Source organism: Protomyctophum parallelum (assembly GCF_964188405.1).
Source record: "Protomyctophum parallelum genome assembly, chromosome: 3".
Classification (NCBI taxonomy): domain Eukaryota; kingdom Metazoa; phylum Chordata; class Actinopteri; order Myctophiformes; family Myctophidae; genus Protomyctophum; species Protomyctophum parallelum.
In genome coordinates this window covers 31,610,871-31,628,339 of record NC_139698.1, presented here as the reverse complement: position 1 = coordinate 31,628,339, position 17,469 = coordinate 31,610,871, and positions in this window count along the sequence as shown.

The window sequence follows — 17,469 nt, the reverse complement described above, 5'->3', positions numbered from 1 at the left end:
TTTCTTTGTCGATCTGGAATGTGAATTTCAGGGTGTTCAGTTGGGGAAACATAGTTTAGGCCCAGTTGATTTTAGCTAATTAAGCCAGACTCCTGAATGTTTTGATGTGAGTCGGTGATTAGAGGGGTTTGAGAGGTTTTTGAACTTGAAGCCAAACAGTTCCACCCCTGTTCCCCTCTTTGCAGTGTATAACTGAAGATTTTCGTTAGTAAAGGTGCATTTCACAGCAGATTTCTGTCCACTTTGTTGTAGCCATCAAATACTATACAACTCACCCTCGAAAATTATCGACTACTTAAATGATTTCTTTTAAATATTTGATTGCTTCTAATCTTCATAGAAGTGTTATAACTTAGTATATAAGAGTAAAATTTTGTTCAGTAATATTAAACATTTATAGAGGATAACAAAGAAATTAAAATGAATCATCATGGAAGCAGCAATAGTATAAATTAGCATTTCCCAAGCTTATCTTTTACTTTCCCTGCATGGCTTGGTCCTTCATAAACCTGCTTGGGATAGCAAGGGTCATTGTCCTGAATCGAAGATACTGTATATCTCACATCCACTGATGCGCTCTGCTGTCTGCACGAGTCATGACCCTCTAAGATGCTTCGTCATTGCAAAGCAATTGTAACCATCATGTCAGGACGCTCTCAGCGGTGCCTCTGTAGAAGGCCCGTAGGACCTTGGGCCCCTACCAAACGTCTTCAGTCACCTGAGATAAGATCTTTCCTTTACGTCTCTAATGTTCCATATAGGCTATATATAATGATAATACATTTAGCATGAATAATATATTTCTCTCCCACTCTGTTATCTCTGTTCTTCTCTGCGTCACTTCCTTCTTTCATTCTCTCCCTTTATCTTTCTCCATTCTTCATGACCTCCCCCACTCTAGCTCATTCACCCCCACACTTCTCCCTCTGCCCCCATTTTATATTCATACGGTAGTTGTCTCACTATACTTCAGAAGTGTGGTCCACCCATCTGACCACTCATCATAAAGGGCCTGTTATGGGCCGCATGCGGTCTATTTTAATGATCAATCAGTCGATTGTGTTCCAGCTTGGATCAATAGAATTCAGAATTCAGTATCACAATGAAAACACATTTTTCAAGGTTTTAAAGGAAAAACACCATCCATTTATATACAGTATACACAGCTTTTTGTCCTAACTCGTGTCACATTTGCCATTGACAATGAAAGGAGGATTTACGTCATATGTGTCTGAGCAAACCGACATTTTACGTAACGTCATGATGATGTACAATGATAAGAGCGCCCCGCATCACTTCACACAGGTGTGATTTATATCAATAAAGTCTTGCAATATCAGGCCCACAGGTTGTGAATCCGGCCTGGCCTTCTTCACCTCTCCTCTAACTCCACTATAGGAATGTCAAGCGTTTAGCCCTCCTGATGACCCCTCACCCCTCAAGGAGAGATACCATATACTAATAGGAACATCTAAAAGAGATTAAAATGGAGACAGCAAGACGATTTCCTTATCAATACCTATTTGTTGTGCCCTTATACCATTAAAAGAAACAGTTCTAGTCAATTATTTTGACTAGAACTGGATTAAAAGAAAATGTTGTGTATAAATTAAGTAATAGTTACCTGCTAATGACTAGGAGTGAATGTTACCTTCATGTCTTATTATTCCCATGGTGTTTACACTTTCAGACAAAATTATCCAAGGCTTGCTACACAGATGCTTTGCAGTTCAAGCATGTGTTACTAGTGATTTGTCCACCGTGTGTGTGTGTGTGTGTGTGTTTGTGTGTTTGTATGCGTGTGAGTGTGTGTGTTTGTATGTGAGGGTGTGTGTGTGTGTGTGTGTGTGTGTGTGTGTGTGTGTGTGTGTGTGCGTGTGTGTGCTGCATGTGTGTGTGTGTGTGTGTGTGTGTGTGTGTGCATGTGCATTTGCACGCATGTGCGTGAAGGCATGCGTGCACAATCTGCGCATGCGGGCATGTTTGAATGCGGTCGTGCGTATATTGATGAGACGGGACTGGGAGACAGGCCTATACGTAACGTAACACAGTGGCGACTCTACTGTGCGCCCCCATGAGTCCCTCGTATCCAGACCCTATACATTATAACCCACCACCTTCCATGTTTGCTCCCAGATAATGCTATCAGCGCTGATAACCGCCTCCAGCCCCCTCCGTGTCGCAACCTCATGGTGACCCCCGTGTGCCGGGACACTGCTTTTCCAGACACCGCTGGGGTGAGGGGGTTTTAGCGGGGTGAAAGAGCTGAGGCATTTTGTACCCCGTTCTATCCCTGTCCACCCCCCCGCCCCTCGTCTGTCTGAGCTGCAGGCCTAGACTATAACATGAACTACGACACTGAAGCTCATCACCACACCCTGACCCAATCAGCCACCGTCGAGTGAGAATCCCCATGAGGCCACCCTCCATTTTCCCCTCCACCCCTCCCTCTTGTTTGGATAGCTGCTGATGTCATTCCGTGCATTTTTTCACAAATTAGGAGTTCTGAAATTGCGGGGCCACCGCCTCCTCTCTTCTCCTTTCGTCTCTCGCCTCGCCTCGCCTCGCCTGTCCTCTCCTCTCCTCTCCTCACCATGAACCGCCTGGCGGGAGCTTAATCCCTGATATCAAAGTTTGGCTGTCGGGCTGAGCATTATGGGACACGGCAGTCTGTGTCTGCCCCTGTCTGTCCCCGGGCTGGTGTTTGAAGTGACGCAGAGTTGAGTCTGAGGTTGAGCCGCTTCGGGGATGGAGGGGGTGGGGGTGCAGGGGGGGGTTTATTGCAACAAATCATAGATAGGAATGAGTTATGGGAGGGTAGGAGTGGAGTGTTGGCGGAGTGCGAAGGTGAGAGAGAGAGAGGCTGTGGGACGTTGGTACTGGGTGGCTGGCTTGGGGGCATAATGACAGGAGATGATAAGATTACCAGGAGTTAGTGTTAGCTGTGGTGGTTGTGGTGGTGGTTTTGTGTGTGTGTGTGTGTGTGTGTGTGTGTGTGTGTGTGTGTGTGTGTGTGTGTGTGTGTGTGTGTGTGTGTGTGTGTGTGTGTGTGTGTGTGTGTGAGAGAGTAGGGGGGCATCTGGAAGCTTGGGGGTGGTTGTCGAAGGAAAGCCCTCGGTTGCCTGGAAACCAACGAGAAACATTTGTAAATATAGCCATCCTGCATTCTAGATCGTGCCGTTGATAGCAGCCTATTTATGTCAATGGTATTCAGTGTGGAGAGCACGGACATGGACCGCGTGCATGTAGGATGACTGGACTGGACTGGGGGGAAGGCATTCTGCTGCCAAACACTGACGTTAGACTTTTCATTTAGAGGTGGTCTGATTAAAAATACTTCTTGGTAACTTAGACTTTAATTCATTGAGCAGCATTAGGTGTGGGGTGACCCTTAGAAAGGTTTGTACATGCACACGACGTGCGCACACGCACACACGTTCTTCCTGCAGGAAGAAAGATGACTCCTTGGTCCCCTAGAAGCCAATAATTGTGGTCATCTTTGATATTGACTTTGTCATTTTTACAACTCCTCTAGATGGTTCTCATGAGCACCCTGCCAAAAGAGCCTCATTGGAGGCACTGGAGTTAATGGCCTCAGACATTCACTTGCTGTACCCAGCTAGAAAGTCAATGCCAGAACGCTGCGTGTGTGTGTGTGTGTGTGTGTGTGTGTGTGTGTGTGTGTGTGTGTGTGTGCGGGTGAGTGTGTATATTGGAAATAGCCGGCTTAGTTATTATCAGGGTAATCCTGAAATTGGAGACAGTATTAGAGTTGGGCATGTCATTCAATGGCGGGATCCCGCCTGTGTATTGACTACCGTCGCTTCCAATTAGACAAAACATTTCCTCAATGCCTCTCAGACTGGGAGGAGGGGGGGAGGGGAGGGGGGCTAACACCCTCTGCTCTTTGAATGTTCACCACAGACAAACAAGCTCTTGCAGGCTAAATGAGATCTCTAGGTGATTTTGATGGTAATCCTCCGGCATTTATAGCTTGTTGCTTGCCGGTATCGCGTGCTGAAAATAGCTGATCTACAAGGTTGTAGATTGGCTATTTTCAGCACGCTACACCGACGTGCAACAGAGTATAAATCAGGCCTATTAACCTCTTCCCTCCTCCCCCTAGCGCTGTCTCCCGTTCCCTTGACTCTCATCCTCACCTTTGGCCCCGGCTGTTGTTTTCCCATGAATCCTTGTGTAATAGGTGTGGATATTATCCTGGCTGGTGTGGTGTCGGGTGACAGGGTGTCCAGCTTTGGGCTGAAGGAGACTGCAGGCCTGTCACAACGGCCACTCTAGACATTGCTGATGGAGTCATTTGTTTTTGCACATTAATTCAATTCTGTCCCCAGACCAGGGTTGGACACCTGCTTTCCATTGCGGTGAGGAGGAGAGGAGGCTGTGTGTGTGTGTGTGTGTGTGTGTGTGCAAGTTACCCGTGCATGCATGCGCGCGTGTGTGTGTAGGCGAATTTGGGCATAGGGTTAGTTGGGCCACCTGCACCCGGATGCAGCACACACTCAGAAACACACATAAAAACATGCAAGCATGTACATGCACACACACACACACACATGAACGCGCGTGCACATGCACACACAGACACACACACACACACACACACACACACACACACACAAAATCTATTGTGTCATCTCCATATTCCTAAAACTTTGCTGTGTGCACATGTGCGCATGTCTGTGTGTGTGTGTGTGTGTGTGTGTGTGTGTGTGTGCGTGCGTGTGTGCATGCGTCTGTGAGTGCGTGTGTGTATATATCTAATTTTAGATATTCATTAAGTTCCATGTGCTTCATAGCTTGAACAAACAAACTGTACGAGCCCACACATGTTTGGATAACCTCTTACTTCTTTACATAACATAGCACCAAAAAATAGCCTGTGACATGTATGTGTTTTGTGTTATTATGTCTCACTCAGCACTCAGCGTCTTGTAGCCCTATAGAAGTTAATTCCGTCAGTGATTTCCTCTGGTGCAGGTGATCTAGGTCTAGACTAGCACTCTCCAACAGGCATTCTATTGTTACAGTGGTTCCCAAAGTGGGGTCCGGAGACCCCCAGGGGTCCTTGAGGGAGTTCCAGCGGATCCCCAGCTAAATGATAGTTCGGAACCAAATGGACCCTTTGTGTAATAGAAATGCCATTAAACGGGGGTCCGTAGATCAATGCATGTCAAACTGGGGGTCCTTGAAATTAACGGGTTGAAAATCACTGCTAGAGCCGTACAAATCTTCTCTTATAGTTGTCCCCGACATATCTTTTCAAATGGGGGTCCGCGGGCTAATTAGTGTCAATTTGGGGGTCCTTGACATGAAAAAGTTTGGGAACCACTGGTCTAGAGTAGACTAGCACTCTCCAACAGGCATTCCATGTTGGTTACTTTAACCCTACAGTACACTGCCCCCCAGTGCTCAAGTCTGTCCTGTGCCACTGGAAATATCTGGGTTCAAATCAGAGCCGTAATAGCCACCCGGCTATATACACTGTAAAATCCAGAGTGTGAATTTAACCCCGAGAGTATAGAAATATGGAACCAACATGGTTAAATGAACACTCACTGTGTTTTTGTGGGCACACCACACCACGCATACGTACGCACATGCACATGCACATGCACATGCACATGCACATGCACATGCACATGCACATGCACATGCACATGCACATGCACATGCACAACCAAATTCAAATTAAGCATGGATATGCCTGTGTTCTTATACAAAGTCACAAAAGACGCATGTGCCCACACAAGTACACGTGCACACACCCACACAGGAATCACACATTAACATCTATTAGATATGGATTGGCTCATCACCAGTAACCTGCAGCTAGAAATTCAATAGCCACCCATCTGATTGTAATCTGGCAATGCTTAGCAGCCTGGTCCCCAGCTACCCAGTAGGCTACCCCATGTGTGTGTGTGTGTGTGTGTGTGTGTGTGTGTGTGTGTGTGTGTGTGTGTGTGTGTGTGTGTGTGTGTGATTCTATATACTTGTGAGGGCCAAAAGTGCCCACAAGTAGGCTATTGCAAAATAAGCAATAAAAAGCTGATTCTGTCTTGAGAGATTAGGGTAGGAGTTATTCTTATTGAGGCTTTAAGGCTATATAAAATGGAATCTATTACATTTCCATAGTAAAATGTCCTCACAAGTACAGTAATACCAGTGTGTGTGTGTGTGTGTGTGTGTGTGTGTGTGTGTGTGTGTGTGTGTGTGTGTGTGTGTGTGTGTGTGTGTGTGTGTGTGGAATAAAGGTGTAAAATAGAAAGATGTGTTTTTAATCAGGGCGCCCTAGACGTGAAAAATCATGACGGTTGAGGATCAAGTTTAAGGTTAACATGTTCCACAATCGTTATGCATTGTGTACATTATACATGCCATGTCTTCCTCTGGTTTATTTGTATCAATGAATGAATATGTGCGTTTTGCATAGCTATTTGTATAGAACTGCAATCAGTAGATAGGTACACAGACAAATAAACTGCGGCCAACCTAAAGTTAGATATTGAGTTTTTCCCATTAGACTCTAAATCAGGGGCCCTATACAGTATACCTCTATAATCAGTAGCATCATTGAATTGTGTAGTTTCACAGTCAAGGACCCTGCAATTGAAATGCGTTCAGGCTGCCTACTTCCCCTTGACTTTGAAGCCTCTACCTTTCTCCCCTGACATGAGGCAAATAGGAAACTAAAAGCCGGTGTAACGACTGGTTCTACCCTGCAATCAACCCCCTTGCCTGTGGGACAGACCCAATCAATGTCTGTCCGCCTGGCTTTTGCCCTGCCTGCTGCCCAGATGTAGCCTCTGTCTTAAGACCTTGCTTGTTTAAGAAAACCCTGTCCTGGAAGTGGGCTTTGCAAACCAAGGCTTCCTCTGGAAATGACCAATTAGAGGGTAATATGGACCTGGTTTCCTCCATGCCAGTTTGAATTCGAGTGCTGGCGCTATAATGTGATATGATCTGAGAGATACATGGATGGAAGTGGTTTGGAGTAGCATGAAATGTTTCCCCTGCCCTCCCCTCTCTCAATCTCTCTCCATCTCTCTCTCCATCTCTCTCTCCATCTCTCTCTCTCTCTCTCTCTCTCTCTCTCTCTCTCTCTCTCTCTCTCTCTCTCTCTCTCTCTCTCTCTCTCTCTCTCTCTCTCTCTCTCTCTCTCTCTCTCTCTCTCTCTCTCTCTCTCTCTCTCTCTCTCTCCCCCCCTTCTTTAACCTCTAGGAGAAGTAAATCGGAGTACATAATTGCTGAAATACCATGTGAGCCTAATTGATTATTGCTCCCCCTCGGCCATTGGCACCGGATTGTGTGCAACAAATCTTTAGTGTACAGATCCAGTTTGGGCAGCGTTGAACTTCCTAGGATGTAATTCCAGCTCCTTTATTACTTTTTCAAGAACCGTTTTCCTCCAGTTACAGTAAGCTACAACACAGGACATGCTGTGACCCTGCTTTTCAGCTGGGACTTAAGATGAGATGGAACGCCGTAGGTTGCAAAAGGGATCATGCATAGTTGTGTCCACAGCATACAAGTTAGGTGGGAATTATAATTATTTTAGAGTGCAAAAGTGGAAAAGTAATTTTGTGTAATGGTTGTTTGTTTGTTTGAATGATTTAAAGTGATATAGCGTTAGTGTGATTGCAGTGGTTGAAAATGCTACAGTGTAGTATAGCAACTGAAGGCTGTATACAAGTGTGTTACAAAGACCAACAATACTTTCCAGTAACAACATCAATCTTTAGCTGGCTGGAATAATGTAATTACTATTTAGTGTGGCATGCTGGTGTGCGTGCTGGTGTGCGTGCATGCGTGCGTGCATGTGTGCGTGTGTGCGTGCGTGCGTGTGTGCACGCGTGCACGCGCGTGTGTGTGTGAGATGTGTACTGTCTGCACACATGCGTGCAAGTACTGTAGCTATATATGTGCTATTCTAAATGTGTGTAGGCCTAGAGGAGTGTGGTTCCATGGCCTGGTCTCTGTGGCTCAGGGCAGCCTGCCACTAATCATTATGGATGTGTCAGGCATCCGTTCAGACAGCCGTCCAGCCAGGAACCCGGCCCCTGGCCCAGTGCTTGGGGAATCAGCCTGGTGGCGAATGCAATGAGGCGAATCTCCCTCCGCTATCCTCCTTCCTCTCTCTTACATTTACACACACGCACATGCTCTTGCATGCGTGAATGCAAAGATACTGTAGACACACACAGACACACACACACACACACACACACATTACAGTCGCATGGAACGTGGAATAGTCTCAGCCCTTGGTTTCATAGGAGGGATGAATTCATGGGAGGTGTGGAATTTTAGCACCCTCAGAAGAATCATCATAAAGAATTTAGAATTTTGATGGATCGCCACAGCTTCCTGTAACCAGAGACAGGTTTTAAGTTGGGGCTTTAACATGGGTCAGTGGCATCGCAACAACTGACAATGTTACCATGACGATGACATCATTGGGCCGCAGAGGAAGAGAGGTGGAAAGAGCTACAAATTAACGAATGTCATGAACCGATGTGTGCAAGTGTTGCAATCAAGCTCATTTTACCTGCACTCCATTCAGTATTGGAAAAAAGCTTAGCTCAGTTCCACACAGCTAAGCACAGTTTTTGTTTCCCCCATTCTTTCCCCACTTGAGGCACATCTCACTGCCTATGTCCCCAGTTCATGCCAAAGCCACTTCGTTCAGCCAAACTTGGCCCACAATGACCTTGCTCAGTCTAACTTATTCAACAGAGTTTATATAGTTCCATTCACCCTGGTTAGAAATAAGAATAGGCCTTTCATTAATTCAAGCTATCTCTTCCCATAAGTTCCCCAATCATCCCAGCTGGCTTCAATCCATCCCAGTTTAACTAATTTCAGCCAACAGTATCTCAATTAATTTCAGCTTAGCTCAGCCAAGCCTGAACTTTTTTCTTCCTCGGAATAAAAATGTCTGGGTTTCCGAGGAAAAGCCTGAACTAATCATACACTAGCTCAAGCCACTTGGCTCATCTTTGCTCAAACACTTAAGCATTGCATAGCCAGTAACCCCAGCCCAGCCCAAACCAGAATTCACCACCACTACCACAAATTATGTTTACAAGTGTGATTGTCACAACTCCACTGTCATTTACCATGTCTGTCACTCTCAAATAGAACCAGGCCTCGCTCACCGGCAGATGGTGAGAGCTACAGCACTGTGCATATCAGGGCCTTTACACGCCTTGATTGAGTTTCCATTTGAAGTTGGATCCAAGCTGCCTTAATGTCCTTTAAATGTTTTTTCCTAAACACAGCTCCAGTAGTCGCCTGCCCCCCAAGCTCCTTCAAACAACCGTTAGCAGAACATTGTTGTTGCACGTAGCCAGGAGAGTAATAAGCCCCCTGCTCAGAGGGGACATTTTGATTAAGGCCTCCGGCTGCTGAGAGGGATAGGGGAGAAATTAGCAGGACGTTTGTTGATGCGGTTGGCCCACCTTTATCCTCTGCTTAGCACAGAGGGTGATGCGAGTGTCTGACTGCGCCAGGCATGCCCTGTATGAGCCTGGGTGGGCCTCAAATCTCTGCTACATTAAAGGGTCATTGATGACAGAGAGAGACAGCGGGAGTGAGAAAGAGGCCGAGAGAGTGAGAAAGACCAATGCAAGGGAACTGGAGTGAAACAGAAGGGAACGGGTCCTGCCATTAATCACCGACCCACCTAACAACATGGCGGATGCTGAAGGAACCAAGGGAGCATTCACTGATTTACAGAGGAAAAAGACAGAGGAAACGATCCACATTATTGAGGGAGGAGACGAGAGAAGCAAGAAGAACTCCCTAACAGCACTTTCTATGTGAGAAAGGAGCTTGAAATCCTCTTCTGTGAAGAAGATGGGGTGCAGACACTTGTGCATGCACGCACGCACACACGCACGCATGCACACACGCACGCACACATGAACGCATGCACGCAAAATCCTCAGTGTACGTTTAACTCTTGCAAAGATAGCTTTAAATGAACACTGAGAATTTTACAGACAGTGTACAGTCAATCAAAAAGTGGAGAGCCGAGACCATGGAGAAGGAGGTTGTCAGTTGAATGAGAAGAAGCAGGAGACAGCGGTTAGACATGATGACTTATGGGAAAATGAACCTTAAAAGACTTCATAGCTCAGCATAGATACTGGGTGGGAATGCCCATGTTATGAACTTGTTTTGGAATATCCCTTTTAGTAGGAGAGCCAGGGGTCAGGGCAGGCAGAAACAGTGGCTCATGGAAAAAGTCATGGAAAAGTCACTGCTGCATTTCCATGGCCCATTAGGCTTGCGATGAAGTGATTCCAAGTAGCTGCTTTTATCCCTGTAGATGTAATCATCGTGTTCTGGGGGCGATGGGTGCTTAGCTGCTGCTCAGACATTTGTCAGAGGACAGCAGATGCACACCGGGATGGGTGGTCATTTCTTGCTGATTGGAAGATCTGGCAAGGATGCTTTGCTAACTGTATTCAATCCGTTCTTGGGTTCAGTCTGGTTTTGTGTAGGCAGGTATAGATGCAACGTTACTCTCTGCCACTAGATGTAAGTGTTGCATCAGTCGTTTCCCCAGTTCGCCTCTATTCCTCTTCCTTTTGTGACTGGCCTTTCAGGTAGAATGACATGAACCATTGCTGATTTTTTAATGAGCTGAACTAACTGATGTCCTGGCAAGGGTCCTGATGGGAGAAACAGTTGGTTGTTTCACAGTTTATGTCGTGATTACTGTAAAAACAGCCATGCCACTGACAGAAGATAAGAGATATGGAGATAGGCAGACAACATGGACTGTCTTGGAATACAACAGAAAGAAAGCGATGATAGAGAAGATGTTGGCCATGGGGAGAATGAATAGTGATAAGACGAGAATAAGTTAATTTCCATTTCCATCCAAAAGGGAGAATTCTCTATTGTTCTTGATCGCTGGCTCCTCTGGTGTCGTGGGTGTTTCTTGACAGCCATGTGCTAAGACATTTTATTATCAGAGTAGTGGCCTGCATGTGGGCCAAATGACCCATTCAAGCAATTAGTGCATCCCCACAAATGTTACATTATCATTGGTATACGCATGATCACTTCTTCTCATAAAAGAAAACTAAAGTTAGCTCCCTTAGAGAATTCCACCCACATGTACACGACAAAAAGTCCACCGGAATGCCATGGGGTTGATCTATAATTTTTGGTCAGGTTGCTGTAACTGAGAGAGAGAGAGAGAGAGAGAGAGAGAGAGAGAGAGAGAGAGAGAGAGAGAGAGAGAGAGAGAGAGAGAGAGAGAGAGAGAGAGAGAGAGAGAGAGAGAGAGAGACACACACACACACACACACACACACACACACACACACAGAGAGAGACAAAGAGACACAGAGACAGAGACAGAGAGACACAGAGACAGAGAGATTGCTGAAGCTCTAGTTTATCCAGCCAAGTTCAGCTCAATCTGATAAGCTGAAATTGCCCTCTGGACAGTAGCTTTATCAGTGTGTGAGGAATTGACAGTTACAAACTACTGGAGGCTTACCTTGGCGGTGCGATTGGAAAAACGGATTTCTGAAAAACGGATTTTCTGAAATATGCCCTATTTCTCCTTTCTCCCTGTCTTCTGCTTTAAGAGAAAAGCCTTGACACCCCCCCCCCCCCCATCATGGCTGAGGGTTATTCTTACATGAAAGACACTTTACCACTCACTGTCTGCTGTGTCATCAATGACATTTTAGCACATGGTGGAAAGGTGAAGCTGCACCAGTTTTATTCCATTATCCATGATTAGCCCTCCACCTAGCTCACCTCCAAATTACGTTCACATCCACAGAATTCTCATACGCATTAGCTCCCATACAGTCAAGTTAAGTCAACCAGACAGTTTTGCATCTGGTGAGGAGGTGTACCATACACAATTCTTACCCCATTAAATCCAGTTTACAGCCATCAATGACCCAATTCCATTTCCTTACCCAATAGAAAGAGCATACTGTGATCACAGTTTAATACTGCCATGACTGGCAGTGATGAAATGTTTGTTCTTTTTCTGGGAGCTAGTCATTTTAAATAGCACACATCCTGTGACAAGGCATTTTTACCTCAGTTTTGTCCTGGAACAGTCTCACATTCACGAGGGTGTCAGTCAAATTAAGGCATAGGCCTACATATTTGTTGATGCCCAGTTCTGCCATCATCCCTGGAGCATATTACTAAAATGATTCATTCAGAATGAATTAATCATTGGCAAATCACACATCACCAATAAATAAAGCACCAGCAGACCTGTTCTCTCATCATTCCAGTCAGGTAGTACATCTGCCAAGCACATGTCTGCTTCAATCTGCCCTGGCCCTCCATGTGAGCTGAGCCCAGCCTTAAGGGAGAGGAGGCAAGAGAAGAGAGCCTGGGAACGCAATGCTGTTCTGGGGCTTATTACCTCCAGGTGAGGGACTCGCCGGCCTTCACAAGCATCCCAGGACCTGTTAAAACCACTCAGCTCTGTGCTGGGGTGTCATACTGAGAGTCCTGGGCCTCTGAATGGATTACCAGCCTGACTGTTTATGGTTATGGGGTTTTCACACACGGTCAGTGATGTGGATGAAGAGCTTTATGTTACTATTTGGGTTGAACTGAAATGCTTAATGTGGTTTGTGATAGTTGGGTTTTATTTCAGATATTTGCGGGTTTGTCACAGTTATTTAACGACTGTTTGGAGAGTGTGGTTTGATGGTTGGTGGTAGAGCAGTTTTATCTGGAGAAGGTGAAATTATATTCCTCCCTGCTGAACTGAGCTATAGAGCAAAATGTCTTGGTCAGTTATCATGACATCTGCAGCAAACATTCAGCTACGGTAATGTTTTGCCAGACCTTTGCAAGCAGGTCTGAGGAAGCTCCAGTGTGAATGTGTTACTTTTACATGTGTGCTCCACATGATGCTCCACATATAACTTACTCCACTTATAAGCATATTGCATGACTATAATACTAATTATAATACCTGGAATTTATATAGCGCTTTTCTAAGTACCCAAAGTTGCCTTACATGTCTGTAATGATTTAAAAGCTCTATGACCTTTATCTTTGAAAAATATAAAATGGCCCCTACTCCCAATTCCACCCCAAATTCAACCTAAATCAGACAGAAAAGCAAACAAACGGGAGCCTGCGATTATTCTTGATGGTAACAGGTACGCTCCATTGATGCCCTCCACTGGGTGCACGTGATTTGTGAGTGTATTTGTCCTCTGGGTGAATAGTGAATATACATGTGTACAGTACTAGGTACTATCTAGGTCAACATCTACTGTGTGTCCTGGAGTGAGCAACATCATGCAGTGCTTGATCTCCTCTGAGTCACTGTTGGAGGAGCTCGTGACGATGTGCCAAACATGAGAGCAAACAATGATGATTGATGAATGATGATCTCTCCCAGAGATCATGGGTCCCCACAGCAGGACAAACCTTCCTAATCTACAGTCTCATCTTGCTGCCACCCCACCAAGCTAAATGCAAATTGACGTTTTTAGGCAGCGGTTGACGACAGCGCAAAATGGTTTCTGTTGTGTGTATACATCAGACCAGACTCGATCAGCGAGAGCCGAGAGGACTATACTGATAGGGAAGGGAAAGGAGGGAGGGAGAGGGGGAAGGGGGGGGGACGGACGTCAGATTCTACAATGCCCTGAATGTTTTTTATTTTATAGAGAAAAGATGACAACTGGTAAAAGGTTTACTATAAAATAGCCAATATCTGGGGGTGTAATATGGGCGAGTGGTTAAGGTGTACCGCTTGTACAATATATAGGCTCGATGTAGCCTGACAAGTCCCGGGTTTGATTCCCGAGCTTGGCAAACCATTTCTGCGTGTCCCTAACTCTTTCCTTGTTTCCTGTTAATCTCCACTGTACTAAAAAAGTACAGTAACCACCATCAGAGTCTATTCCTCCCACACTCTGCGTGCTGCATGACCTAATTTAAAAGTTCTGTTGTTAGAGTCTTGATGTAGCCTCGGTACCAGGCTTTCATTTTCGTCAGCGCAAAAAATTAAAAGTCTTGATGTGATCAAGACGGATCTGTCCAATTTGTTCTGAGTGTGATGTTTTCCTATCAGATGCTTTTTAGCCAAATTAGTTATTTTTTTGTAAAACTAACGCTTGTAATGGATTCAGCATCATGAAAAACCCCTAGTTTGACACGTCACATGTATGCTACATAAAGCATGATGAAATGTTGCATTTTTTTCCTTCTATAGGTTGTTAATGGTGTGGTCAAATATTATGCCAATTATGAAAATTGCTCAACATATGCAAGTTAGCATCCGGCAGTTGCTACATGCTGGGGACCCATACTCAACATTTCTAACATAAAACCGTGGTTTACTCAACATGTCCGGGTTCACAATGGTGATCTATGGAGTGGCAAGTAGACTAAAATAAATCATAAGGTGCTTAAAAGGCATTATAACACTCAATGCTCAACACATGTATGACAACTTATAACAATGTTTATAATGTATTATATGCATTATAAGCTCAGTGGAACAGCACAGTCAGTTATTGTCTTTATTAAGCAGAAGTGGGAACACTTGCTGGGCATTTCTGCCCGAAACTTGTTCTGGACTATATTTGGCTTGATACAGGAGAATTCAATAAAATGACACTATATAGCTGTCTCATGGAGACACACACATGGAGATATACACACAGTCCTCTTGTGTTTGTGCAATATCAATTCATAATGTAATATCCTGTGTTCTCCTCCAGTAATATACCCTTGAACATCTCTCTCTACTTTCTCTTTTATCTTTCCTTTCATGTGCACACAAGCACACGCACACAAACACACACAGTCCATTCATCTTTTTTTACTTTTTAGCAGATGTTTTATTCGTCACACAATCATTCACGTACACACAATTAAACACACTGCCACCCACATTAATAAGCTAGGTGTTCTTAGCTCCTGTATGTGTCCTGCATATATGATGGTACACTCCCTGCCTAACATAGCATAGGATAGGCCCTATAACACCAGATGCTTCGACATATGACAGTGTACGAACATAACCTATCCGTGACACGTTGTGAGCTTGTAGATCGGCTAGGTTTGGGCGTGCGGCAAGTATGAAGCCAAATCGAGTCACTCAAATCGACTCAAATCGGACTCACTCCCAAAGGACTGGTGTTTGGGAGAGAGTGGGCAGTATATGCAGGCAATGGCTGGGTGGCCATGCAGCCAACGCCATGTTGATCCTCTGTGTGGGCTGAAGAAGCCTCTAACAAAACAGCATCCTTCATAATGTTCTTTTCATAATCCCTCCACAATGTTCTTCTCATAATCCCACAGCTACTGTAGAAGTGGTTAATTATTATCATAATATAGACTTAGAGTATAACCCACATGGAAAATGTCATTGTTGTTCAGTGTTCATTACATGTATGTATGTATGTATGTATGTATGTATGTATGTATGTATGTATGTATGTGTTGTTTTGGTTCCCCAATCCCCATTTACTGAACTGAGTGCACTGCTGCTATAGTACCAAGCATCCATTTTGCTGCACTGGTGGTGACAGTTGAAAAATGTAAAATTAAAAATGACCAGAAGTGAAATCATGATAGCAGCCAACTTTACTCATACATAAATCAATGCGATGAGTGATCTGTCTGACATCTTTACAAAGGGATATCCAAAATGCAGCTGTCATTAAGTCTGTCCGCTGCACACCACATTTCTGTCTTTATTAGGCCAGCTGTGCTTTATAAACAAATAGACATCCTTCGTCTTTCACAGTATACGGACTGATAAATCATCCACATGATTCTATTGAAAGCACTGATTAATACACAAACTCTTTGAAGGAACATGCACATGCACTCAACTTACTAATAACAGGTGCGTCGGTGACAAAGCAGCAGACTGAAGATACGTAGAGAGGGAGGGAGACCCGCACACTGTCACTTGCTGGTTCAAGAGCTTTTTGAGTGGTGCAACCACTCCAAAGAACAGCAATGTCTGTGTTCAACTATGTGTTGTTCACCTATGTGTTCATGTGTTCGTTAATGAGCAACAGTATGACTATGAGTACCAGTAGGGGCGCTGTTGTGCCAGAAACAGAGAGAGGGATAGTGCTGCACTGTTGCCTGCTAATGAGAGAGAGAGAGAGAGAGAGAGAGAGAGAGAGGTGGGGGGGGGGGGGGGGGTTGAACCACTCAGTTCTTATTTAATGTCCAAAATGCAACGTTTCGGTCGGACCTTCCAAGGCTCTATAAATCATATCCGTCATTTATGAAATGTTAAGGGTGGGATTTTCGTTTTGTTTGTGGAGATGAGTCAGGTTAATTAATTATCAGAGCTAAATGATAATGAATTCTATTCAAAACATTAGCCTGCTGTGCTCCTCTGAAGGTTTAGACTAGAGGCATTTAGAGTCTACTCGCCTTTCCCTGCCTCCCAGACTGTGTGCCTTTTGTTTAAGTAAATTTTATTGAGTATGCAAAAATGTTCTTTGTTAATTTGTTTTTGGTGAGTACGTGCGCGTGTTTGTGTGTGAGAGAGATAACTGTTGTGCATTCAGTGGCAGTGCACATACGTAATTGGGTTTGTGGGTTATCTTGTATGTTGTCCCTTGGGCAGGTGTGGTAGAGCATCCACATGGCTGAGGGCAACATGTGTTCTATGTTGAACACGGTATATCCACGGATATCCCAAGCCGTGTATATCCACGGCTTCCGACAATTACCTAAACATGAGAGAGATGTGCCATATGCGCACGCACGATGATTCCATTCACATCTCTCTCTCTCTCTCTCTCTCTCTCTCTCTCTCTCTCTCTCTCTCTCTCTCTCTCTCTCTCTCTCTCTCTCTCTCTCTCCCCTCACATGACCATGACCATGAAATGGAAAGCAAAATACAGCACGATATATAGTTTCACATGCCACGCATAAACTTGTTGGTGTAGGCTACTGGTTAATATCCTGCACAGTTTATCTGTAGCGGTCCGCAATTAACCTATTGTTCAAGCTTCACACTCCAATACAAATTACACTATTTGAATAAAGGTTGTACACATCAGTGAAATTAACCTCTGGGAAAATCCCTAATTGAGAGTGTATAGGCCTATCAAGCGCACCACAGATCATATAACTAATATACATTAGTTAAGCATTTAGTTAAGCATTATTTCATCACAATTCATCATTCATTCATGATGACTTCATCATGAATTAACTGTAGTTAGTTAATCATGATTCATGGCATTCATGATTTCATTTATAGATCAGATTGTTTTGCCCAAATCTATGCCCACGATGAGTGCTCAAAGGCGGGTAGGTTTAGTCAGCAGACTCGGCCTCTCTGGAGGTAATTTTTCTCAATTCTATGCCCACGAGTGCTCAAAGGTGGGTAGGGGTCTGTCCGGAGCTCCCCCTGGTGCTTTATGGATCATTTTTGGACTCACCCATTTTTAC